Source organism: Adiantum capillus-veneris, chromosome 21 (assembly GCF_014529385.1).
Source record: "Adiantum capillus-veneris isolate H3 chromosome 21, ASM1452938v2, whole genome shotgun sequence".
NCBI lineage: Eukaryota > Viridiplantae > Streptophyta > Polypodiopsida > Polypodiales > Pteridaceae > Adiantum > Adiantum capillus-veneris.
Genome location: NC_140951.1, coordinates 137,911,040 through 137,922,585, shown reverse-complemented (window position 1 = coordinate 137,922,585; position 11,546 = coordinate 137,911,040). Strand labels below are relative to the sequence as shown.

The 11,546-nt window shown below is 42.8% G+C and overlaps 1 pseudogene; it reads left to right on the top strand.

The window, feature by feature from the left end:
- The first annotated feature begins 10,489 nt into the window (after window positions 1–10,489).
- On the top strand, window positions 10,490–11,137 carry LOC147431810 (ras-related protein RABA4c pseudogene; annotated as a pseudogene).
- Window positions 11,138–11,546: the final 409 nt, after the last annotated feature.

Genomic DNA, 11,546 nt, shown 5'->3' with positions numbered 1-11,546 from the left:
AATCAGTCTTCCCACGGTACAAGGAGGCTATGATTCAATCATGATGGTAGTGGATATACTCACCAAGGTATCCCACTTGATACTTGTAAAGAAAACTTATATAGCCTTTGATATAAGTTAACTCTTTGTGAAGAAATATTTTGACTACATGGGCTTTCTCAAAAGGATAATTAGTGACAGTGATGCTAAATTCACTTCCAAGTTTTGGAGGGCCTTATTTGAAGCTCTGGTTTGCAATTAATTTTTAGTTTGGCTTATCATTTTTTGCGGGTTTCCACGACGGATGTCCATAGCATAGCCTTCAGGCATCAACATACAAATCAATACTAGGGAAGCGACCAGGATGAGGCATGGAAAATCACTAGGGTGTCAATCCTAATGAATTAAACTTGATGCAAGACGCTATACCAAATCAACTAGCAAATCAAATGCTCGGACATCAGGTAATCTGCCAAAGTCATTCTACATAGCCCTAAAGTCATCACGCCCATTCACCATGCAAATCAACTCGGATTTGCACGAAACTTGAAAGAGAGCTTTAAAGCACTAACATGAACCTACGCGAGGTCTGTCTCACAACATTTTGGATGGGGGCATGGATTGTGGTCCATGATCCCAAAGTGCACAAAAACAGGTACAGATTGATCCTAAAGGATCATTTTAAGGTCCCTAAAGCCTCTCCTAGGGTCAAAACGATATAAAACACGCATATATACACTCAAAACACCTATTTAAGGCCTAAACCGAATCGTTTAAAACCTACACGGAATCATGAACACATACACTTGAATTGAAGAGCAGAATGAAAGGGACACAATGCAATAAATGAAACTTGATTTGGATTATCAATGACGCAATGGCGATCGATACAATTTGGAGTAAGGTGGTGGCTCACTGCGTATGCCAATAGTTCTCCTCAAAAGAATGATAATGTACACACTTGAGGTTTTGACCTTTACACTTTAGGTCTTACAAAAGGCTTGTCCAGCCAAAAAGATCTATTCTCATAATACCTCCTAGTTGTACATTTGGTTCTCATAAATCATACAGAAAAATTACGTGGCTCAGTGTTGGACTCAGGAAAGATCGTTTACAATAAAATATTACAAAGGCTTTGAAAAATATGGGTTTGCCGACTAGGAGGATGCCCATTGCTTCATCCGCCAAACACTCCCCCCTTCCTAGCCGATGCACGCCCTCGTGCATGCTTACTGTTGTGGCCTTTGGTGTGGCTCCAGAGTTGTGAGCTTTGCGGTGAAGCTCATCGTGCTTGTTGCAACCTTGATTTCCTGAAGTTGCTACCCGGCCAATGTACTCTGGTAAGCCACGTACCTTGCCTTGAGGTCCTTCGCCATAGGATGGAAAATGGTTGTGTCAATTTTAAAGAATCTTGTGACAAAGGCCTCTTCAAATATTGTGATGGCAAGTACATGAGCCTAGAGTACATTGCCATTATAATGGTTCTGGGTGGTGAGTCTTGTAAATTCTAGCAAATACCTCTATGGCCTTCCAAAAATAAATTCCACGGATGATCATCATCCTTAGTGTCCTTGAACACCTGGATACAGGTGATGATCATCCGGGCAATTTTCACCAGCATCTGACAGGCCAGGTCTAACACATCCCTCAGAAGATTTATTGTTGTGTTTAGATTATGAATCATGTAAACTTCTGTGGGAGGGGTTTGAACTGTCAAGATTGGATAGTTGAGAGCAGCTTTCCTTCTCCCCTTTCATTTTGTAAATTCTGGCCATGTTCTTCTTCTTGGAATTGGGTAGAAGGTCGGATCAATTTGAATGTGTTGAGGAGCATTATGATAGTTTTTAAGTCCTAGGGATGCTCCTTCAACCATTTTTTCCTCCATTTTGGGTGGTCTTCTACGAGGGCTTGAGCTTCTTTAGTGGTTGAAGTGATGCCCTCGTAGCCACCTTCATCATTTCTATCAAGTACCGGCCGCATCTTTTGTTCCACAAATTGGCCTCATGCCTCATTGAAGGTAGTGGCAGCATCTCGTGGCCCACATCTTTCACCTGTTCATCTGGCTGTAAAAAAGCGAGGACTACTAAATTCATTACCTTAACTTCATATATCATGAATTATTTTGCGGGACCTTCGGGCATGTCTTCTATGCTTTGTGTTAGCTTCACTTTGACATCCAGAGCCCCTTGTGTTGGTTCTTCACAGTGTTCGGGAAAAATGTGTCTCAGCTTATTATCATGCCGTTTTAAATTTCCAAAATGCCAGTTGAGGGCAAGGGGAAAAGGAGAAATTCCACCCCAAAACAGAGAAAAATAGTGCAAAACCAGACAAAAACAACGTAATTTTTTAAAATTTCCTCTTGGCAAATTGAAGGAAAGGAATTTTGTATGATTGGTAAAATGAATTTTCCCGAACACCGGTTCTTGATCACCTTCTTCTTGCTGTGATGTGCCTGGTAAATTTGGCATTTCAGGCATGTGTGGCAGTTGTACATGGATGTGGGTCTTAGTTGTACTGAGTTCGGCTGTTTGTGCTTGAGAACCCACTTCCATTTCCTTCTCTTGCAGCATCTTGTCATTGTGCTCCATTTGGATTTGCGGCTTGGCTTATGCCTGGGCCAACTGTTATTCAAGCTCCTTGACCTTTAACTCATGTGCAATGTTTTGAGCCATCATTCTAGAGACAAGCAACTGCCTCTGGAGCTTCTCTTGTTATAATTCCTCCTCCAATGCTCTAAGGGTATTCATTGTGGCACTATCAGAAGTGGAGGGGCCTGCAGTGGTTGGTTCTTGATTTTGCAGCAGGGTTGTTGTTAGTGTGCTTTTGACAATGTTGTGTGATGTTGTAATTCTTTGAAATCTCGCATCTTCATATTTCAACTGCTCTTCCATTTTCTTCTCCTTTTTCATCAGCTCATCAAATTGCTCTTCTTTTCTTCTGAGCTATCCCTGGACATCCATGAAATCTTGTATGAGTGATTGGATTTCTTGAGTGTTGCGGTCCCTTTCCTATGTGACCCTTTCTAGTTGTGTCCACAAGTCAACAATTTCTTCTTTTGCACTTAATTGAGCATGCTGCACTTGCTAAGCCTCTCTCTCTCTCTCTCTCTCTCTCTCTCTCTCTCTCTCTCTCTCTCTCTCTCTCTAAACACTATCTGATGGCATTGAAATTGTCTTAACAAATTTTGAAGTATTTGGTAATAATCATAGTTTCCGACAACCTCCCATGCCTCTTCTTGACTTGGGTCGGTCTGAATGGTCAATGTGGGAACCTGGACCCTTCTTCTTGTTGTGGGGATTGATCTCTTGGTTCCAAAACTTCTCTGATTGGCAGGTGAATCTGCACCATTTCTTGGGGTGGTCCTGGTGGATAAGGCTCCAAGACCCCTCTTGTGCCTTGTTCTTCTTTTTCAGGAGCAGGTGTCTTAGCCTCTTCTACTTCACCTTTTGAGCCTTGCTTTGGCGGTTCTTTAGTAGCTGGAGCTTGAGTTGAAATTTCTTCAATAGATGGTGCTTGTTTTTGAGGGGATGAAGGAGCAAGTGGTAACTTGTGAGATGGTGGAGAAACAGGAGGAGCTGGAGACTTTGGAGATGGTGGAGCTGGGTCCAATTGTATATTCTCCAGCTTATCTTCATCTTCTTCTTGCTCCTGCCTTTTGGGTTCACCCTCTTGTGGCTCTAAAATAGCCTTCTCAATCGTTCTTTTCAAGCCTTGCTTGATCTTTTCCCTTGCAAGGGCTGCAGCCTTATGTTCTTCTATATCCTTTTCTCTTTGAATTTTCTTTAATTGCTCCATATGGCTGGTAAGATCAACAATTTCTTTCTCCTTGGGCTCTTGTGTAGATTGAGGAGATATTTCTATCTCCTTAGCCTTTTGTTCCGCTTCAATCCTATGTCTTTCTTGTGGAAGTTTTTTTGCTTTTTCAACTCTAGCCTGGCAGGCTTGTTCCATAGTTTGCGGCACTGGCTTCTTTGTTGCAGTTGCCTTTGCTTCTCTTGCTATTGCCAATTGCTTTTTTCTCTCATCAACCAATGCCTGAGCTTGTGCATAGGTAATCTGTGTCTCAGATCTTGGCACTCTCCTCTTTTCTTTACCCTTTCTTTCTAAGGGAGTAGAAGTGTCTTCCTCATCACTATCTTTGAATTCTGAGGGCACTTTTTTATTTGGTTGCTTTGGATTTTGTTCTTTGTATGTGGCAGTTTTCTCACTATCAGATGAGCTGCTAGAGCTCTCCAATTTTGAAGATCTTGTTGCTCTTGATGATGTGGCAGTTGTTGTGGTCCTCACAAGATGAGAAATTAATCTGAAATTTTGAATCAATGATGCTTGAGAGCTGGCCGCCCGCTGGCAAATCCTCGATCATGCCCAAATCTTGATAGGTGAAGGAACTGTGCAGGAGAGAAGAGGAAGGAGAAGAGCACACGACACATAGATATGGGTGGGAAGACTCAATCAGTGAGCAGCCCCCTATACACTTATGCTATGTACAAGGTATACGAGTCAGTGGGCGCCCAGACTCTAGGTGGCCAGGCAAGGCACAGGCGCCTATACCCCAACAACCTCCCACTTAAAGGCGACTGTGACTTTAAGCAAGGGAACCTAGTCTAAAGACTACAAAAGGTGAGAGGAAATCGCTCTCAACCGATGCCCACTGGCTGGCTGTGATCGTGTGCATCCGACTGTCCTGCTCCCCTGTAAGTCCATACACCACCAGACATACCGCACACGTACTGCAAGTATGTACGCAATACCTACATATCTCCCTCGTGCATTATGCCATCATCAGTCAACAAACGATTGACAACTCCAACTGCAAATGCTCCCACTACAGCTGTGATATCCGGTCTCAAGATCAGCATCTCATACATGAGACCACCGAATGCCGATGCAATGCTAGCGGGCCCTGCTAGCTCTACGGAGCATGCATCAACATATATATCCCTGGCAATAGGCATCTCTGACTGACAAGGCGTGTCAGCCACATTCATCTCCTGATTATCCACAAAAGACGCATCAACCTATCGTGCAACCTCAAAGCAAACCAGCTGCTCTAGGTGTCTGTTGGAAGACATATCCTGCACAACTATATCCCCATGCTCATTGTCGAGCATAGAAAGGAATGACTGCATAATCGCTGACATCTGAGCCTCCTCTGCAATCACCCACTGCAAACATGACCACTCAATCTGTTGTGACTCACTAGAGCTCTCATGCTCTAACTCTTTATGCATAGACTCTTGCACAACGTCCTCCTGTCGTGACTCACTAGAGCAAGACCGCTCTACCTGTCTATCCTGCATAGAAGTATCTCGCACAACTGACTCTCTGCTTTGCTCAATCTCACTAGAAAATCATGCATGTCTGACTCTGTCACCTCTCGGTGTGACTGCTCAAGTCGTGCCCCAACTGTGTGCACAAGGAGCTCGCTACTCTGCACTCAATGCAAAGCATCCTACAACCCATGAGCAAAAGAGACTGTCCGGGTCTCTTGCTCTCTGCATGGCTGTAACTAGATTGAGACTCGACCATCTCGCACCAGTACTACGTGCAATGGGTACCATGTGCCAACTCTAGCACCTTTCGCAATCACTAGCGAACCCAAATGCAACGCAAAAGATCGCTCAAGAAGCGATACCCGACATCCACTATCCCTGAGCTGACCAAAGGAGATCAAACTGATCATCAAATCTGGCACATGACGCACATCTCTGAGCACGTACGATGCACCGCTCGGTAATGACAGTCTCACATCTCCTGAACCAGCAATCTCATGCAGTGACCCATCTGCCAATCGCACACTACCATGCACTCTGCTAGAATAGCTACTGAACTAGTCACGATACAGAGTGACATAAAAATTAGCCTCCCTCTCTAGTACCCACTGCAAAAGAAGTGCACTATCCTCAGACGTCAAAAAATCAGGAGTAATACAGGAAGAAAATGTGACCTCACTGTCACTAGGGTACTCAGAAACTGTATCTGATCTTGCAATTGTCAAGTCAACGGAGCCTATAGCATCTACTGCATCCTTGAGACTAGCCTGTCTCCTGTGATGTCTCATACAACGAAATCATCGTCGTCTAATGTGCCTTGAACGACCACAATGCCAACATCTCAAGTGTCGATACGAACGAGAACTCCGTCTCTCATGAGTCATTGTCCTAGACTCGAAAGTCTCACACATATTGACTACTACAAGTGAATGTCAAAAATAACCAAGAGCTGTAACTCTACTCTAGGTACGGTAGCAATGAAATGCACTCAACTAATCCAAAAGAAGCAACCTGCAATGAGAAAATGCTCAAAAAAAAAGAGCTCACTAGCACCTACAATGCTCATGCGAATCCACGCATAAAATCTCTCGCAGTAGTGTAAACACACTGTGCTCCACATATGGCTATGATGTAAATCCCAAATGCCAAGTGTACAAGGCTCCTGTAGAGTAAGCCAAGCTCCTGTATGGCTGTAAAATATGGCTGCAAATCAGCCCCAAAATTCAGCTCTTAAACAACTTCATAAACAAGTCACAAACGTGTCCCAGATCAGCCTACAACTGAGCCATACATGGACACCTGCAAAGAGGAAACAATGGATGAAAATTCAGCGCCCAAATAAGCCCTCAAAGCTGCCTGTAACTTGTAAACCTGTAGTTGAAACCTACTAAAAAACCTCAAGCATTAGTGCTCGAATCCGGCTACCTAGCTCGTATCCACACAAGCATACATCACAATATTCACTCATGTGAGTGTGCCAAGATAACTGTACGCCTGTCAAACCGTGAGCTAATCACCAAGCCCACACTATGCGGTATCGATTCATACATGCACTACCGTGAGCTAATCACCAAGCCCACATTGTGCGGTATCGATGCATACATGCACTAAGCTCCCACTTGCAGAGAACACCGCACGTAATCACTGAGTGTAATCGCAATCACAACCTGGATCGCATCAACTTATGCGCATAAAACTCCTGGGAAATTTTTCCAGATTTTCAACGCACAATGGCTATCAACACAAAATAATCATTGTCCTACAAGCTCAATACAATGAGCAATCAATGCGCATCAAACTACACTCAGCATACATGCATAAGCTCTGCAAACCTGTGTCCAAAAAATGCTCACAAAGAGTACCACAGGTGACCATACATATCATCCACAACCAACCTCTACACTTGCTCACAAGATCTACTGCTCACCACATAAGCATACAGAGAGCATTACCCACTCAAAGACCATGTATGCAAGCCACAACATTGCAGAAGAACCACTCAACTGCAACTGGCAACACCTGTGGGAGTACTAGACTCAACCTATACCTGGGAGTCAAACCCAATCTTGTAACACCTGCAAATGCTCACAATCGAGCAAATCAAACCAATCCACCTCCTCCTTGTTGCCAATCTACACAAGACGGGTTTCTTTGCTGCTGAAACCTATCTTCTGATGTAGTGCTCAGAACAAAATTCTGAGGGCATAAACAGCTTTGAAAGGGGGGTAAAACTGCAGGTCACCTGCTGGAAATGCTTCCGGAACGTCGAGTGTGAATTTCCAAGCTCCGGATCTAGAATCTGCATGAAAAGTGCGCACGCGCGCGATTACACAAAAACGCACTGAACTTGGCTCTGATACCAATTGAAGGAACTGTGCAGGAGAGAAGAGGAAGGAGAAGAGCACACGACACACAGATATGGATGGGGAGACTCAATCAGTGAGCAACCCCCTATACACTTATGCTATGTATAAGGTATACAAGTCAGTGGGCGCCCAGACTCTGGGCGGCCGGGCAAGGCACAGGTGCCTATACCCCAACAATAGGCTATCTTGGTTATCATTGGCCTTGCGCTCATGTAGAGCTTGTTTCTTGCTTCTACAAGATTCTCTAGAATATAAGTTCCATAATCACATCGAATTATTTTGTTCTCTGCCACTTCCAAGGCCATCACTACTGCTATGTGTTGTATTGGCTATGTGTATCTTGGGGGCATTTGTACTCTGAAATGTTGTGAAATCAGACATAAGGGCAGCTCCATCTCACCATAGATTAGATCATTGTATTTGAATTTTTGGCTTGGAGTCTTTAGAAAAGCTTTCTCGTTGTTCATAGCTTTGGTCTTTTGCAGTAAATCATGCTACCCTGGTAAGAAGTGCAGAGCTTCGTTGATCAAGTCTTTTGTGATCAAAACTTTGTTTTTAACTCCATCTCTGCCGGTGATCATTGCCTGCCCATCGTACTGAATTGAGCTCATGAGCTCTTGAACTATCATATGGTCAGTCCCCCATGGAGGTAGTTTGAAATATGTCTCTAGCTGTACAACCCTTACTGTCTTGATGACTTTGGGCTTGTGGTGAAGTGTCTAGATCTTCCTAGGCATGATTATCGTTTTAATCTTGTCGTTTCCCGCATCATTGAATTTTGCAATGAATATATGAGCAGGGATTGTAGCTAGTATATCTTCTGAGATGTGAGCTTTCTCGTTAGTGGCTAGCTCATCCACTTCATATGGCCCTGCCGCCCACTATTTTGGTTGCCTATTGCGAGGCATTCTACAAGCATTTCAACCCATCTTTTGTCAGAATTTCTTTCTAGAATTGGCAGCATACAAACATTTAGTAAAAACAATTTCAAACAACAAAAATTGATCATAATTTGAATATATTTCATCCATTCTTGTTAATATTTCATTAGTGGGCCTAGGTAAACTACGGCTACTATTGATGAAGATCTAGGTCCATTTTGGGTCTAGGGGACATGGATCACAATCCATGTACCTGAGCCAAATTGACATTTTGACCACATAAGTGTGTTCCAGATAGTTAGTTGATCATTTTGGGTCAATAACTTTCTGATTTAGATGAATTTTGAGTAGGTTAGTCCCAGTTTTGGGTTATCAGTCAGTTTTGCACTAGACTTGGATTTTCATTGGGTTTGTGGTGTCCAAATTGGTTGAAACTTGATGTGTGGCTTGGCCTTGATGTCTAGGGTCAATATGGATGATGGGGGAAACAAGGTTATCTTTTTGGGCTTTTGCACTATTTTTCTCTATTTTGGGGCGGAATTTCTCCTTTTCCTCTTGCTCTCAACCGACATTTTTGAAATTGAAAATGACACGATATTAATTTTGAGACACATTTTTCCAAAACATTGCTGCTCATACAAATCAACAATTTTTTTACTAGGTCCTCTATGGAGATTCTAACTTTGTCAGTTTTGAGAGGCAAAGGTTACTGGGAAAAAATTTCTTCGAATTTTGAATGGAGATGGTTTTGCCTAAAAAGAGAGAGAAGAAGAAGAAGAAGAAGAGAATTTTAATGTCGTAGGAAACTATCCCAAGTGACCTTAAATATCTATTCGACGAGGAGAGTTGAGCTCAAAACATGTTATTCCAGTGGGAAATGGCATAACCAATCTACCACACTTGGGTGATTAAAAAGCTATACCATTTTCCTCTTTTTATTAGCGCACACACCCACAACACCCCCTGAGAAGAAGGAATCTTAATGTCGTAGGAAACTATCCCAAGAGACCTTAAAGATCTATCCGACGAGGAGAGTCGAACGTGCCCTTGAACTGCTGTAAAGTGAGTGAGAGAGAGAGAGAGAGAGAGAGAGAGAGAGAGAGAGAGAGAGAGAGAGAGAGAGAGAGAGAGAGAGAGAGAGAGAGAGAGAGAGAGAGAGAGAGAACCTGCCTTGAACTTGTGCTACAAAAAAACCTAGGTTTAATGTAATCCCACCTACCAATTTTGAAATATACCTCTAAATTTTGAATTTGAAGGTGAGAAAACCTACAAAATTTCGATGTAATTTGGTGTAAAAACCTTCAAATTTTACTTTTGTTTTTTCACATAGATAGTTCTGCCAAGTTTTTGGGAAAAAGTGCACTGCCTTGAACTGTCGTAAAGTGCGCACGCTGGCACGCGGTGCTAGAGAGAGAGAGAGAGAGAGAGAGAGAGAGAGAGAGAGAGAGAGAGAGAGAGAGAGAGAGAGAGAGAGAGAGAGAGAGAGAGAGAGAGAGAGAGAGAGAGCACGCAGCCCTTTGCTGCTCTTCCTGCACAATGAATGCCTTATAGCGCCCCCCCATAGACCCTCTAGAGGAGTTGAATCATCACTTACCCATAGGTTGGTTTTGTAGCTCCATGAAAGAAGCCGTCTCTTGAGGTGCCTCTAGGCTAGTGCCCCTCCACAGTAGATAATCCCTAGCTACACAGCAAGTCGATTTCTTTCTTTCTGGTGGCATTTTTATCATAAAATGGTTTTCCTTACGATAGCACTCATAAGAGTCATCAAGCACGTAGAGAGGCATGGTTAGCCTCATTGTTGATCCGCCATGGAGTTCATGGTTTTTGGACATGAATGTGTTGAAACTTGAAGCCTATGTAGCTAGTTCATGAACCCATTTGTGTTTGTGTATGGAATTTTATGTTTTGGACACCCATGGATGCTTAATTGTTCTTGTGCAACAGATATAGAGCAGTAACAAGTGTGTACTACAAAGGTGTAGTTGGAGCTATGTCGGTATATGACATCACTAAAAGGCAAACATTTGACCATATTGTTCGATGGCTAGAAGATCTTAGGAGTCATGCTGACAATAACATTGTGATTATGCTCGTTGGTAACAAGACTGATCTAAGCACCCTTAGGACAGTTACATCAGAGGATGCAAAGGAGTTTGCTGAGAAAGAAGGTTTGTTTGTTCTTGAGACATCAGCTTTGGAAGCTACTAATGCGGAAAGCGCATTCTTGATGGTGCTTTCAGAGATCTACAGGATAGTCAGTAAAAAGTCTTTGATTGCGAATGAAGAACATGGCAATGGCAAGGCGTCTTTGTTAACAGGTACCAAGATTGTCCTTCCAACCGAGGGCCAACAAGTTCAGGTTGCAAAGAAGGGTTGCTATGGGACAATGTGGGTGATTGTTGAGGCAAACAGTCGTTGTGTGCTGCAGCTATATCTCTGTCCATTTGTTGCCATTTTGAAGGGTTTTGCAGAGCAAAGCCCCTTGTTTTATATTGATTATGTCAACATAATCATGGAAACAGTTTTTAAAAAAGGTTTGCTAACAGTCAAAGTCAAGGTATACCTCACTACTGTATCTAATTTAGTTTTAGCTTTATACAATCTTCGAATGGGCAAAGTTAATCATAATCTATATTAATCTGTTTTGTTTGCCGCTTTTCATCATGAATAGACATTGGCAGAAAAAATTGTGCCGATATCTTTGATACCGTGTTATTGGTCGTACCTAGCTATCTAACTGCTACTTGGCATGGATATGGGTGGTTCTACTATTAGCCCCTCCGAACCATGATGGATTTGATTTATGCTTTCACATATTGCTTCACCAGAAGCCTGCGTTTCCTTTTGATTTATGGCTTGCAAGGTGCCACATTGATGATGGGCTTTTGAAGTCAAATATGTTCTTAATCTTAGATTTGAATCTAGTAAATTGTTTCTTATTTATTCTATTTGGTGAGCATTGAAGGTTGACTTCTTCTATTTGGTGAGATGCAAGCGCCAAAACTCTGTCAGAGAGAGAGAGAGAGAGAGAGAGAGAGAGAGAGAGA